The sequence below is a fragment of the Eurosta solidaginis genome, chromosome 2 (assembly GCF_040869045.1).
Source record: "Eurosta solidaginis isolate ZX-2024a chromosome 2, ASM4086904v1, whole genome shotgun sequence".
NCBI lineage: Eukaryota > Metazoa > Arthropoda > Insecta > Diptera > Tephritidae > Eurosta > Eurosta solidaginis.
This window is the reverse complement of record NC_090320.1, coordinates 302,027,896-302,039,947: the sequence shown is the minus strand read 5'-3', so window position 1 is coordinate 302,039,947 and position 12,052 is coordinate 302,027,896. Positions and strand designations below refer to the sequence as shown.

Here is a 12,052-nt window from a genome sequence, read left to right as displayed (position 1 = left end):
GCTGAGAGCTTAGCTGCGTTGGTTTCGTATGGTTTCGTAGATGGTTTATAAGTGGTTTTTAATTCTATATCACATACGTTTTGGAAATATCGACCAAATTGTAGACCAAGGGTGACGTGAATGTGTTCGTATGACTTGGGTATCAAATGAAAGGTGGTATCGAGTATTTTAAAATGGAGTGGGCCTTACTTCAATAGGTGGACGCCTTTTCGAGATATCGCCATAAAGGTGGACCAGGGGTGACTCTAGAATGTGTTTGTACGATATGGGTACCAAATGAAAGGTGTTAATGAGGATTTTAAAAGAGAGTGGGCCTTAGTTCTATAGGTGGACGCCTTTTCGAGATATCGTCGTAAAGGTGGACCAGGGGTGACTCTAGAATGTGTTTGTACGATAAGGGTACCAAATGAAAGGTGGTAATGAGTATTTGAAAAGGGGGTGGGCCTTAGTTCTATAGGTGGACGCCTTTTCGAGATATCGCCATAAAGGTGGACCAGGAATTTTTTCATTTTTGCTTTTGTTTTCCATGATGTGTTAAATAAATGTATACAGAATATAAAATGATATGACAAAACGAGGATTTTCAAAATTAAAAAAATTAAATAATTTACTAATAAAGTGCAAGCAATATTTTCTGAAATGAAGTTCTCCTTTTATTCAGCACACTCGAGATAATGATATAACAACCATATAAAAATAGTCATAAAAACCTTTCTTTCAAACCCACTTATTGCTGGTTCAATCTTCTATCGACCAATCCAAAGATTCGGGTCGTCGGGGCTTCGATTTACAGAAAAGATCGGTTATTTCTTCAATGTCCGTTTCTATTTCTTTGTGGACGTTCCCTAGTGCCGGACCAGTCAGTCGATTTTCAGACACGTTGACTCTCACATAAGTCTTCAAGCGCTTTAGAATAGAAAAAGAACGCTCTGCGGTCGCTGATGTCACGGGGATAGTCGCAAATATTTGCAACAGTGTCGTCACGTTTGGAAAAAATGAAGAAAAGTGTGCTGATTTAATGTTTTCAGGGCATCAGTAGCTGTTTGAGCACTCTTGAATGGATCACTTTTGCAATGGTTATGCCACAATAAAATCTCATTTTTCAGCACTGTCTCATTGTGACTCGTGAGATCTACTTTATAAACTTTAGCAGCAAGTACAATTTCTTCTGCAGAGTATGCTGGAATCAGTCCCTCCACAGTCCCAAATACTGCCTTTATTTTCAAAAATTCACCTTTGAACCTTGACGCCTATGAAGAAATTATGTAGTCCATGAAAGGGTAGTAAATTGTAGCTCTGTAATTCGGGTTTAGCCCCTAGCCCTTTTTTGGCCCTCTTTAAAATGTTTGCCCTTTTTTGGCTCCATATCTATTTGGGCAACTCGGATTGTGAAATTTGTAATGTGTGTATCAAATGACATCGACATCGGCATTTTATTTTATTTTTTTCGTTATGATGATGTGGCAGCTTGGTAATCAGCTGATAATAAAACATTAATCGATTATCAAGTGTCATCACTTACACAACGTAGAAATGAAAAGGTAAGGAAATATTTTGCATAAAACGCCACTAAAGAATTTTTTATCAGATATTTAATAAAAAAGCAAGTGCCAGCAACAGCAGAAAACTTCGAAAATGAAGAAAGCGATGACAGTCGTTTCGATGACAAGACGAGCCATGTGTGCCGGCGTTAAGTTTTTTCTTATATTTGGCGGAACAAAGTAATTACTGCCTACTTAACGTATTTTTATTATTAAAAAATATAAATAGAATTATAACAAGTAAAGACGGGGCTGACAATATGCTGTTAAGTTTTTAACGAGTAGAGCCCTCTATGCCATTTATTTCAACTTTCAGCGCTTCCTAGCCATAAGAAAGTGAGTTTAATCCAATTTCTGTAAGAATGCGAGATGCATTCGGTAAAAATATTCGCAGTAGACAATTTTTGGCATAAAAAATTTAAAACCATACCGTGTGTCCTCAGTATGCCGTTAGGTGCAAAATGCACGTAACTCGCACGTATGATACTTCAACTTTGCACGAAATGAGTTAGTTCGAACGGAGGGGGGCTTTAGCCCCCATATCTCCCCCCCCTAGATCCGCCACTGGTGACCCAGAACACCACCTGTCGGGTACAGCTAATTTATTTATATATGTAATACCACGAACAGTATTCCTGTCATGATTCCAAGGGCTTTTGATTTCGCCCAACAGAACTTTTTCATTTTCTTCTACTTAATATGATAGGTGTCACACCCATTTTACAAAGTTTTTTTTAAAGTTATGTATATTTTTCGTCGAAAAACCAATCCAATCACCATGTTTCATCCCTTTTTCCGTATTTGGTATAAAAATTATGTAACTTTTCGAAATTTTCGATATCGAAAAAGTGGGCGTGGTCATAGTCCGATTTTAATACCGCGATAAAGTGAGTTCAGATAAGTACGTGAACTAAGTTTAGTAAAGATATATCGATTTTTGCTCAAATGGTCGTGTTAAAGGCCCAGCGGAAGCACAGGCGGTCGACTGTGTATAAAAACTGGACGTGGCTTCAACCCGATTTCGCCCGTTTTCACAGAAACCAGTTATCGTCATAGAAGCTAGGCATTTACCAAATTTCACAAGGATTGGTACATTTTTGTTCGACTTATGACAGTATGCTAGACAAATTAAATGAAAAAGGGCGGAGCCACGCCCATTTTGAAATTTTCTTTTATTTTTGTATTTTGTTGCACCATATCATTACTGGAGTTGAATGTTGACATAATTTACTTATATACTGTAAAGATGTCCAATTTTTTCTTAAAATTTGACTTAAACAAACTTTTTTTTTTAGGTGGGCGTGTCCGTGATCCGTTTTTTTCTAATTTTTAGTTAGAATACATATAGTAATAGGAGTAACTTTCTTGCCAAATTTCATTATAATATCTTCAACGACTGCCAAATTGGAGCTTGCGAAACTTTTAAATTACCCTCTTTTAGAAGTGGGCGGTGCCACGCCCATTGTCCAAAATTTTACTAATTTTCTATTCTGCGTCATAAGATCAACTCGCCTACCAAGTTTCATCGCTTTATCCGTCTTTGGTAATGAATTATTGCACTTTTTCGTTTTTTCGAAATTTTCGATATCGAAAAAGTGGGCGTGGTTATAGTTCGATTTCGTTCATTTTAAAAAGAGATCTGAGATGAGTGCCCCGGAACTTACATACCAAATTTCAGTAAGATACCTCAAAATTTACTCAAGTTATTGTGTTTACGGACGGACGGACGGACAAGGCTAAATTCTTTTTTCGCCCAGATCGTTTTGATATATAGAAGTCTATATCTATCTCGATTAGTTTATGCCGTTACGGGGTATCGTTATGCGTACAAAATTAATATACTCTGCGAGCTCTGCTCAGTTGAGTATAAAAAGATTAGTTGTATTTGAAGGCAAGTACTATTTGGCGCAATTTTCGCAATGCAATAGAAGTTTTTTCCACTCGATACCGATAATTTTTACGCAATAGCTGAGTAAAATAGCAGTCTTTCCCTTCGACTTCGTCAGCAAGAACAAAGTTAAATCTAAAATTTTATTGAACTAGAATGTAAAATTTCATTTATGTATGTATAAGAAGTTAACTCGCCTTTTCAAAATTTGATTGAATCCAAAATGATTTACAATAATATTCCAACTATCCAAAAATATTTCTGAATTGATCTCAAAAAATATTCCTCAAGGATCCCGAAATGGCTTCTCAAGTTTCTACTCCATTGTTATATGACGGCCTAACAATTGTCAAGAAAATATTGAAGTAATGCTGCTAACTTTTCTCACTGTGCGACTTTGGGCACCACAGCAAATGCAGAAACTTGTTAAGTGGCGAAAACAAAGCATACATATGTAAATGGTTAGAACCCACCAATAATAATGGCTGCCAACAACAATTTACAAAGAACAATGTATAGTGGCCGCAATCAACTGACTGACCGAACAGCCAACCGAGCGATGATGATGAATCGCCATTTTTTTATGCTTACTGTTGTTGCCTTCTTTGCGTTGGACACGAGGTGTTGTTGTTTTGCCCCCCTTGCAAAACTGTTGCCATTACTGTTGGCACTGGATGGATAACTCGAGAGTTTCTGAAGCGACTAGGCACATGCAAAAAAAAAAGCTAACAAAAAAATGTTATACACTGCACACCTACACACAGGCGCACATACAAACATCTCAGCGTACAAGTGTTGCTCGAAAATGGCCGACAAACGCAATACGCTTAATGGCCGCGTCAGAATGAACTTTATCATATAGGTGCGCCCAACGCAATTTTATGCATGATAGCAACATCACCACAATCACGCAAGATGTTGCGTTTGTAAATATAAAGGAACTTCAGACTTAGCAATTGAAACTTATTTCACGTTGCCCATTCGCATACAAAATTCGTTCATCATTAACATTCTCATCATACAAAAAAATATGTAAGCAAGTATTTTTGTCTCCAAATCAAAGTGTGAAAGCACTTAAAGCCAAAGCAAATGTTGAATTATTTTTCTTCTGCTTCACATATAGCAAAAGCTTAAGATTTCCAACTTTTGTATGGCGCTGGTATCGACCGATCTGACGTTCTTCATAAAAAACACACAATCTAATTAACATGCATAAGATGGCGTTGCACGCATCTATATGAAAAAGTTGATTGTGACGCGGCCATAAATGCAAAAAATACCTGTTTTGTGCAAAAAAAAAAAACAAAAACTTTGAATGGATTGCGTTTGTGTGAAGATCAGGAGAGTTTGAGAGAGTGAGGAAATGTATTAAGCTTCTTGCCGATTTTGTAGTGAAACGTCCCATTGCTCGGGTATTTGGGAATCGTGGGAAGCAGAGAAACGCATAAAAAACCCAAAAAAGCACAACAGCACGCATTCATGCAAATGTAAACAACCACACATACACACATGCTTTTATATTTGCTTAAATTGAGAACTTTTGGTTGTTACGTATTGCATCATCGCTTATAGTTTTGTATGCGTGTAATTTTGTTTGCTTATTTCGCCTTTAGAGTATTCCCTTTCGCCGCTCTCTACTTACTTCAGATAGAATGACATGTGTGGACACCCCTCCTCCACTGTTTTCCATAATAAAACTTGTATGTAGCTAGAATATGCTAACGAATTTGAAGGCTCGTTGCGTTTAGCGTCGTTCTATCGGCAGCATTTTGTTGGGTTCTTTCGTTTCATATGTATATATGTACATCCGTTTATTTTATTTATCGCTTCGATTCGCACAGTGGGAACTGTTAGAAAATTAAGCGGCTTTTGAATCTAAGTCTAATAAATAAGTCAATAATAATAATCTTAGTAGTATTAAAAATGTGAGAATTTGTATGTTAAAATGTTTGGATATGGGTTTGAGCAGACATTTTTTATGACACAATTGCGCCACGAATTCGATACTGTTTTCTAGATATGGATAATTTCGGGAATATATTCGACGTCTGGAGACTATCTTCGGATTTATTTCGAGTTTTTTTCAGCATCATTTTGTATTCGCTTGGGATCATGGGGATATTTTTGAATTGCTTTTATAAATAGTATAAATTCGGCATAGAGAATGTAGTTTACCACGATTTGCACGAAAATATTAGAAGAAGAACGCCACAAAATTGGTGGTGGAGGTCGCCGTTATAGCACCAAGTTATCTGTAGCTTTACGCAAGCATTCGAAAATGTATGCATAAACTCACTAAAATATCCCACTGTGCACTTATTGTGCGTTGCTTTAGGTCTTTTTTTGTGCGCTATTTGACTTATTTGCATCAATTTTTCGGTCAAAGTGATTTTTGTTTTTGTTTTGGGTCTTGCTGCTGCGTCTTGAACTGTTTGATGTGCTTTGTTGCGTTGATTGGTATTGTTGTTGGTACGTTCGCCTATTCGTCAACTATGTATTTTGTTAAGCTTTCCTGTTTTGCTTTTTTGGGACTGCCGCATTGCTGACGTTAATTATATTGTGGTTGCCATTGCCATTGTTGTTGTTCTTGTTCTTGAGTTGTTGATCGCTTGCGAATGCGACGATTGCGTTTGTTTTTTGTTCTAATCTAATACTTGTTGTAGCATTTGTCGCAGTGTTGTTATTGTTGTTGTGGCCAAAGTGTGTAGTGGAATATTTTTGCGAATTTTGGAAAGTGCAATAACCTCAAGAGCGCAAATAAATGAATTTTACTAGAATAAATTATGTACTCATGTGTGTGTGTATATAAAAACTGCGAGAATGTGTGAAACGGAACGCAACAATCCGATTTGAATCTTACTTAAGTTGGAGTTCAAATACGAAAAGCAAAAACAAAAAATAAGTAAATATATATGTATGCATATATGGTTATTTATTTATTTTCTAAGAAATCTAACCCTGATGTTCTAACAGTGGCTGGATACCAAATTCGGCAAGCACTTTCTAGAGGCCCTACTATCATGCCCATTTTCAAGCATCTTTAGTGGACATTTCTCAAGGCATTTAGTTTACAATGTATCCCTCACATTGAAAACTAAAGGCCTTGAAAAAAGTATACCCAAAAGTTTGCAGAGTGTAGCATTGTTGTAAAGGCAAGGTTGTGATATTTCTCAAGGTCAAAAATGATACGTATCGACTATATTGTACAAATTTGGTTTCCACACTTTCGCATAATCGAAAACTTTCACACTATAAGTACTCTTTGAATTTATAAAAACTTAATCTTTATTCGCCGTTGATGATAAAAGACAACCATTTTTTCCTAGTCGACATAATTTCAAAATTTTAGGCCTGGTTATTGCAGACTCCCTGCAGCCGGCGCCGCGGTTAAAACTAAAGATTAAACTGACAGATTCTAAGTCCATGCGACATATATGAAAATGGACTTACTGCACATTTAATTTTGTTGTTTATCTAATTTTATTACCAGCCAAGGTTGCTAGCCTAAATACCAAAGGTTCCCCCTAAGTGTCAGGACAACTACTTTTTGGTTATTATTACTTCGGGAATGGTAGCATCTCTCAAAACGTATCTTTATTTATCTTTCTCTAATTGGTTTGCCATGAAATTCCCAATCAAATATTTTTACACATATTTTTCTGTAAAGGTCATAATCCTCTAGCTATGAAAACTCTTTACCTGTGGATAGTTTTTAAAGACATGCAAAAAATATATGTATTTTTTTAGAACATTACGCAATGTGTTAAAATTCTTTTTTTTTTTTTCTCTTGCGATATTGTATATATTTTGCGTATTTCCATAAATCATCAATTTCTTATGATTCCGCACTGGGGCCCACTTAAGGGGAGCAAAATATGATAATTTTTTTTAAATAAATAAAAACTGTTACAATTATTTTTATAATTTATTCTCGCAAATAATTTTTCTTTGGTACTTATATATTAAAAACTATAAATTATAATATAATTAAAAATATTTTTTTCTTGATTTTGCTCTGGCAAAGTCACTTATCAAATCATCAAAATCAATCGATCCAAGTAAATCAACTTCAATGCTTAACCTCATCAATGCGGATAACCGTTCATCTAACATCAGCTTCGCAGTTTTCTATTGGAATCGTAACCAAAATCTTGTAAGCGATGTAGATATTCGGGAATACTTCGATCATGTTTACATCTACAATCCAATTAAGAACTTGCAAATGGCACAGAATTTGTTCTGTTTCGTTATATAATTTTTCTGTTCTATTATTACAATGAGTATATGTCATGATATACTTACTATAGTCCGAACTATGAACGTGCTTGCTTATGTTATCTTATTCTTAACGAGTGCGTGTATTCTTTTCCATATTACTATTGTATATAAGTTTTGAAGTGCAAAATTAAATTATGTGTACGCAAATACGTAATATGATAATGTTTATTCGAGCTCGCGGAGCCCTCCGGATGCTGCGGCCCGGGGCTATAGCCCCTGCTAGCCCCTCCTTTAATCCGCCCCTGTTTCCTAGCACAACAATTTGGTAAATTATTTTACAGTGCTAGTCAGGAATTGTAAATAGTTAAATTTAAAATTTCCCTTCATTTCTTTTCCTTTTCTTTCTTTTCCTATACTTTCCCTACCATTCCTTTCCTACACGTTCCTTACCTTTCCTTTCCTATAAGTTCCTTACCTCTCCTTTCGTTTCCTTTCTTTCCTCTGCTTTGCTTTGATATATGTTCCTTACAAGTTCTTTCGTTTCTTTTCCTTTTCTTTCTTTTCCCTTGGTTTTCTTACCTTTCCTTTCTTGTTCTTTCCTTACTTTGCCTTGATGTGCAGTCTATAACTGTTCCCACATTAACCTAAAGTGTTGTGACCTGTGTTGCCGTTTTTGGTTACTTGTAACCAAACTTGGTTACCGAAATTTCGTTTGGTTACGTGGTTACTACTTGCCTATTTTGGTTACCGTTTAAAATGTCCACTTTGATACATATAAAGTATATTTTCGAGCTTTATTTTGCAACAAGTAACATGCAGAGGGATGTTGATATATTAAGGGAAATTAGATTTAAAATTCGATGATGTAGCCTCTATGTAAAGCGTCGACACTGCAATCTGTAGATATTCGTTATCGCAAATCTAAGTATCGATCTTTGGTTTGTTTGGGAAAAGTTTCATATTAAAAGAATGGGATTGGGAAAGACCTGCTTTAAACTCTTCCGCGTTTTGTAATGAAGTTATTGTCATTACCACATAGTTCAGCGGCGTCAGAAGGAAAGTTTTCCGACTTAGCTTTAATTAAAACGAAGCTAAGATACAATCTAAATTTTAAAACTATAAACAGCAGAATGCTATCAAAAGAGTTGCATCAAAAAGGATATGAAAATTGAAAAAGGATATCGAAATTACGTATGACCGGCTTTTTATAATCGGATGTATTTATTATTATTTTTAATTGCATTTACTTTTGATCTCATTACACATTTAGGTATGCAATTACATCCAATGTAAAAAAAAAATATTTTTCATACTCATACACACAGCATGCGTAATAACATGACTTTATGTTTTTTGTTTTATCAAATTTTATGTAAAAAAAAAAAAATTAATTCTTTTTTTTCCTGACTGTATACTTTGTTTACTATATATGTACGCTAAAATAAATAAATATCAATGCTGCCAGCAAAAACGCAAACTTTTCCGGTTTGGTTACCATTTTCGACTTTTGGTTACTTTTTTGGAAAATTCTGGTTATTAAAAATTTAAACTAGCGGCAACCCTATTTGTTACTGCATTTACGTTAATATTCTTTAGTATTCCATTCAGTATACCAATACCACACACTACGCCTGCATTTACATTCTACATATATTCCCATATAGCACACCGCGAGCAAAAATTTTTAAAAATCCGATATTTGTTAGACCCTTTCAACAGAGGGTTTAATAAAATGGTGGTATTTTGCAATCTTTTTTTTCATATCGGTCCCGTGTAGTAATGTGTGAGTGTATATTTTCTTTCTGTATTGCTAATGGTTTGCAAAAGTAATTTTCGATTCGTTTAACAGCTCGAATAATTTGAATTAATACAATATCTAAAATAGGCCCATACATTTATAGGTGCATAAGTACTTACCTACCTAGGCAATTGTGTAGAAATGCCGCTTGAAGTTATACAAGGGAATACGACTCGTGTAATAGTAGCGCAGTGATTGTCAATCAACTACATATCGCTCATTTACCAATAGTGTCTTAACTCAAAAAACACAATTTTCCAGGAGAGCCATTCAAAGATTTTAACTGCCATATGTTGCCCATATAAAGTTTTATAGCACGTGATAAATTTTTAACTGATCACAAAGATTTTTTTATACAACATAGATCATGATATTGGGTACGTTTATATGTTATTAACACAAAAGTCATATTTTTTTAGTTATGACACTATTGAAGTAAATGAGCGATACTTATACTACAAATCAGTGCAAACTCGTGCAATATTAGATTAATACACATACATATATGTATGTATGTACATATACATATACGCATATTTGGTCTGTGCATGCTCTATTCTAGTCAAATGTGATCATAGATACTGACGTTTGCACACAACTAAAAATGCTATTAGAAATAGAATAACAAACAAAAGTTTTGGCTACTCATATGCGTTGTCTAAATCTTCATTGGCGAACATACATATATACACGCTTATATACAAATTTATGTAAAAACAAGTATATACACTAGGGCGGGTCATTTCGTTCAAGCACCTGATTGAAGCACCAGTATATGAAATTCCAATCTTATTCTACAAGTAGGACCTCTTTGAGCTATGTTATTGTATATTGGTAAGCGCACTTTATATCCGACCATCCAACCATGCCTACTTTAGCATCTATGTGTATATATACTAATAAATATTAAACAATCTCACAATATTTCAGAACACAGTTCCGCAGGAAATCCTGAAATAGTCTTGAAGCCGATATTGAAACGATCTCTTTCTACCAAAATGATGAAAGAATGATTGCGAAAGAGCTCTAAACTGAATCCAAAGTAGTCCCAAAAATAAGCCGAAAGGCTCCGGAAATGATTAATAAAACTTGGGATTGGAAATGGCGTCATATGCTTCTAAGTTAGGCCTCGTCAGTAGATGTAGGAAGTGCGAGCTGCAGGAAGAACCGGTTGAGTACGTTCGGTGTTCGTGTGCTGCGCTCACTCCAGCTATTAGGAGCTGCAGAGCCGACAGATCTCGAGGCAGCAATTAAGCAAGGTCCTATAAAACGTCTAGTCATGGCACCTAATTGGGGTTCTTACGTTTGGTCGTCAGCAATTTGACTGAAGTTTTAGACGTATAATTTGTAGAAATAAGTTTCGACATCTCAAAAATTCTTTAAGATATCGGTCAATAGAAGAACCTATATTAGATAGCTTCAGCTTCTTAATCAGTACACTTTACATACAAATTGGCCCACCCTAGTATACACGCATGCAACGCAACGAACACGATTTGTGTGCGAGCGAGCTCAGCGTGAAGGAAAAAGCTTAGAATGTTTTATGTGCAGATATTTAGAAACACGTGTGCATATGTATGTATGTATATGATATTATTTTTTTCAAAGTCACTAACCCTATAACCTTGAAGTTTTATGTGCAGATGTAAAATGACAGCGGGTGCTGCTGCTGTGAGCGTGAGTGCGAATTCTGTTGATCGTGCGAGTGCGCGTGTGGTGTGCTCAAAGAAATATTCCGATAGCAGCAACAATAATGGCGCTGCGTTTTAAATGATGTCGCCATTGCGATCATCAAATGCTAGGCCAACACTTGCGCCCCACCCTCCCGCACGCTATCAACACAGTCGCACACGCATTGCCTTGCGCTAGAAAAGCTTTAGCGCATACAACTAATATAACTTACATATGTGTGTACATACATACACCATGCGAACAATACACACGTACAAGCGCTAAAAGAACAACTATTTCTTCGAATGAATGCCACTCGAATTTTATGAAAACGAATGTTTAGGAGAGGCAAGGGCTCGTACGCATACAAGCATCGCATTGAATAATGCACGCTGTGCTCTAAGTTATTCCGCTCACATGTTCTTACGCTCTGCTGTCTTCTCTCAACTACATGAGCTGTGCAGTGTTTTAGCTTCTTTACTAGCACTGAAGTGAACCGCATTCTACCTGCCCGACTTGTTTGTTGGTGATCAGTTTCTTACCACATTTGATTGTTGTATGATCATTAAGTAGTTTCGTATGGGTCAACTCCCTTTAACAAACTTTGAGGGTGTCAGAATTAAGCGTCTTCTTTTAAAATTTAATTTTAAGTTCAGGTTTTTCTATTTCGACAAAGAAAATGAATATATGAAATATGTATGTATATGTAAGAATGACCCAAAAGTAGCCGAAACTATAACACACACTAAAAAAGAAATAACATCATTTTGTACATGGAAAACGGGAGTTGTTTTTCGCCATTTTTTCTTCAATTCATATAAGAATTGAAGAAAATATTTATGTTAATAAGACAGGCTTCCTTGTACATATATTGTAAAAAGCCTATGGCGAAAAATCCTTTTTTTCAGTGTACCCCTACGAGGTTAGGTAACAGAC

At 35.7% G+C, this 12,052-nt stretch overlaps 1 protein-coding gene across 1 annotated transcript in view; it reads right to left on the bottom strand.

Moving 5' to 3' along the window:
• LOC137241316 (malate dehydrogenase, mitochondrial-like) overlaps window positions 1-11,155 on the bottom strand; it is a 41,989-nt gene extending 30,834 nt beyond the window's left edge. Inside the window, exon 1 of the mRNA XM_067768783.1 lies at window positions 11,062-11,155. The gene's annotated coding sequence lies outside the window, so the exon portion shown is untranslated. The remainder of the gene's footprint in view (window positions 1-11,061) is intronic.
• Window positions 11,156-12,052: the final 897 nt, after the last annotated feature.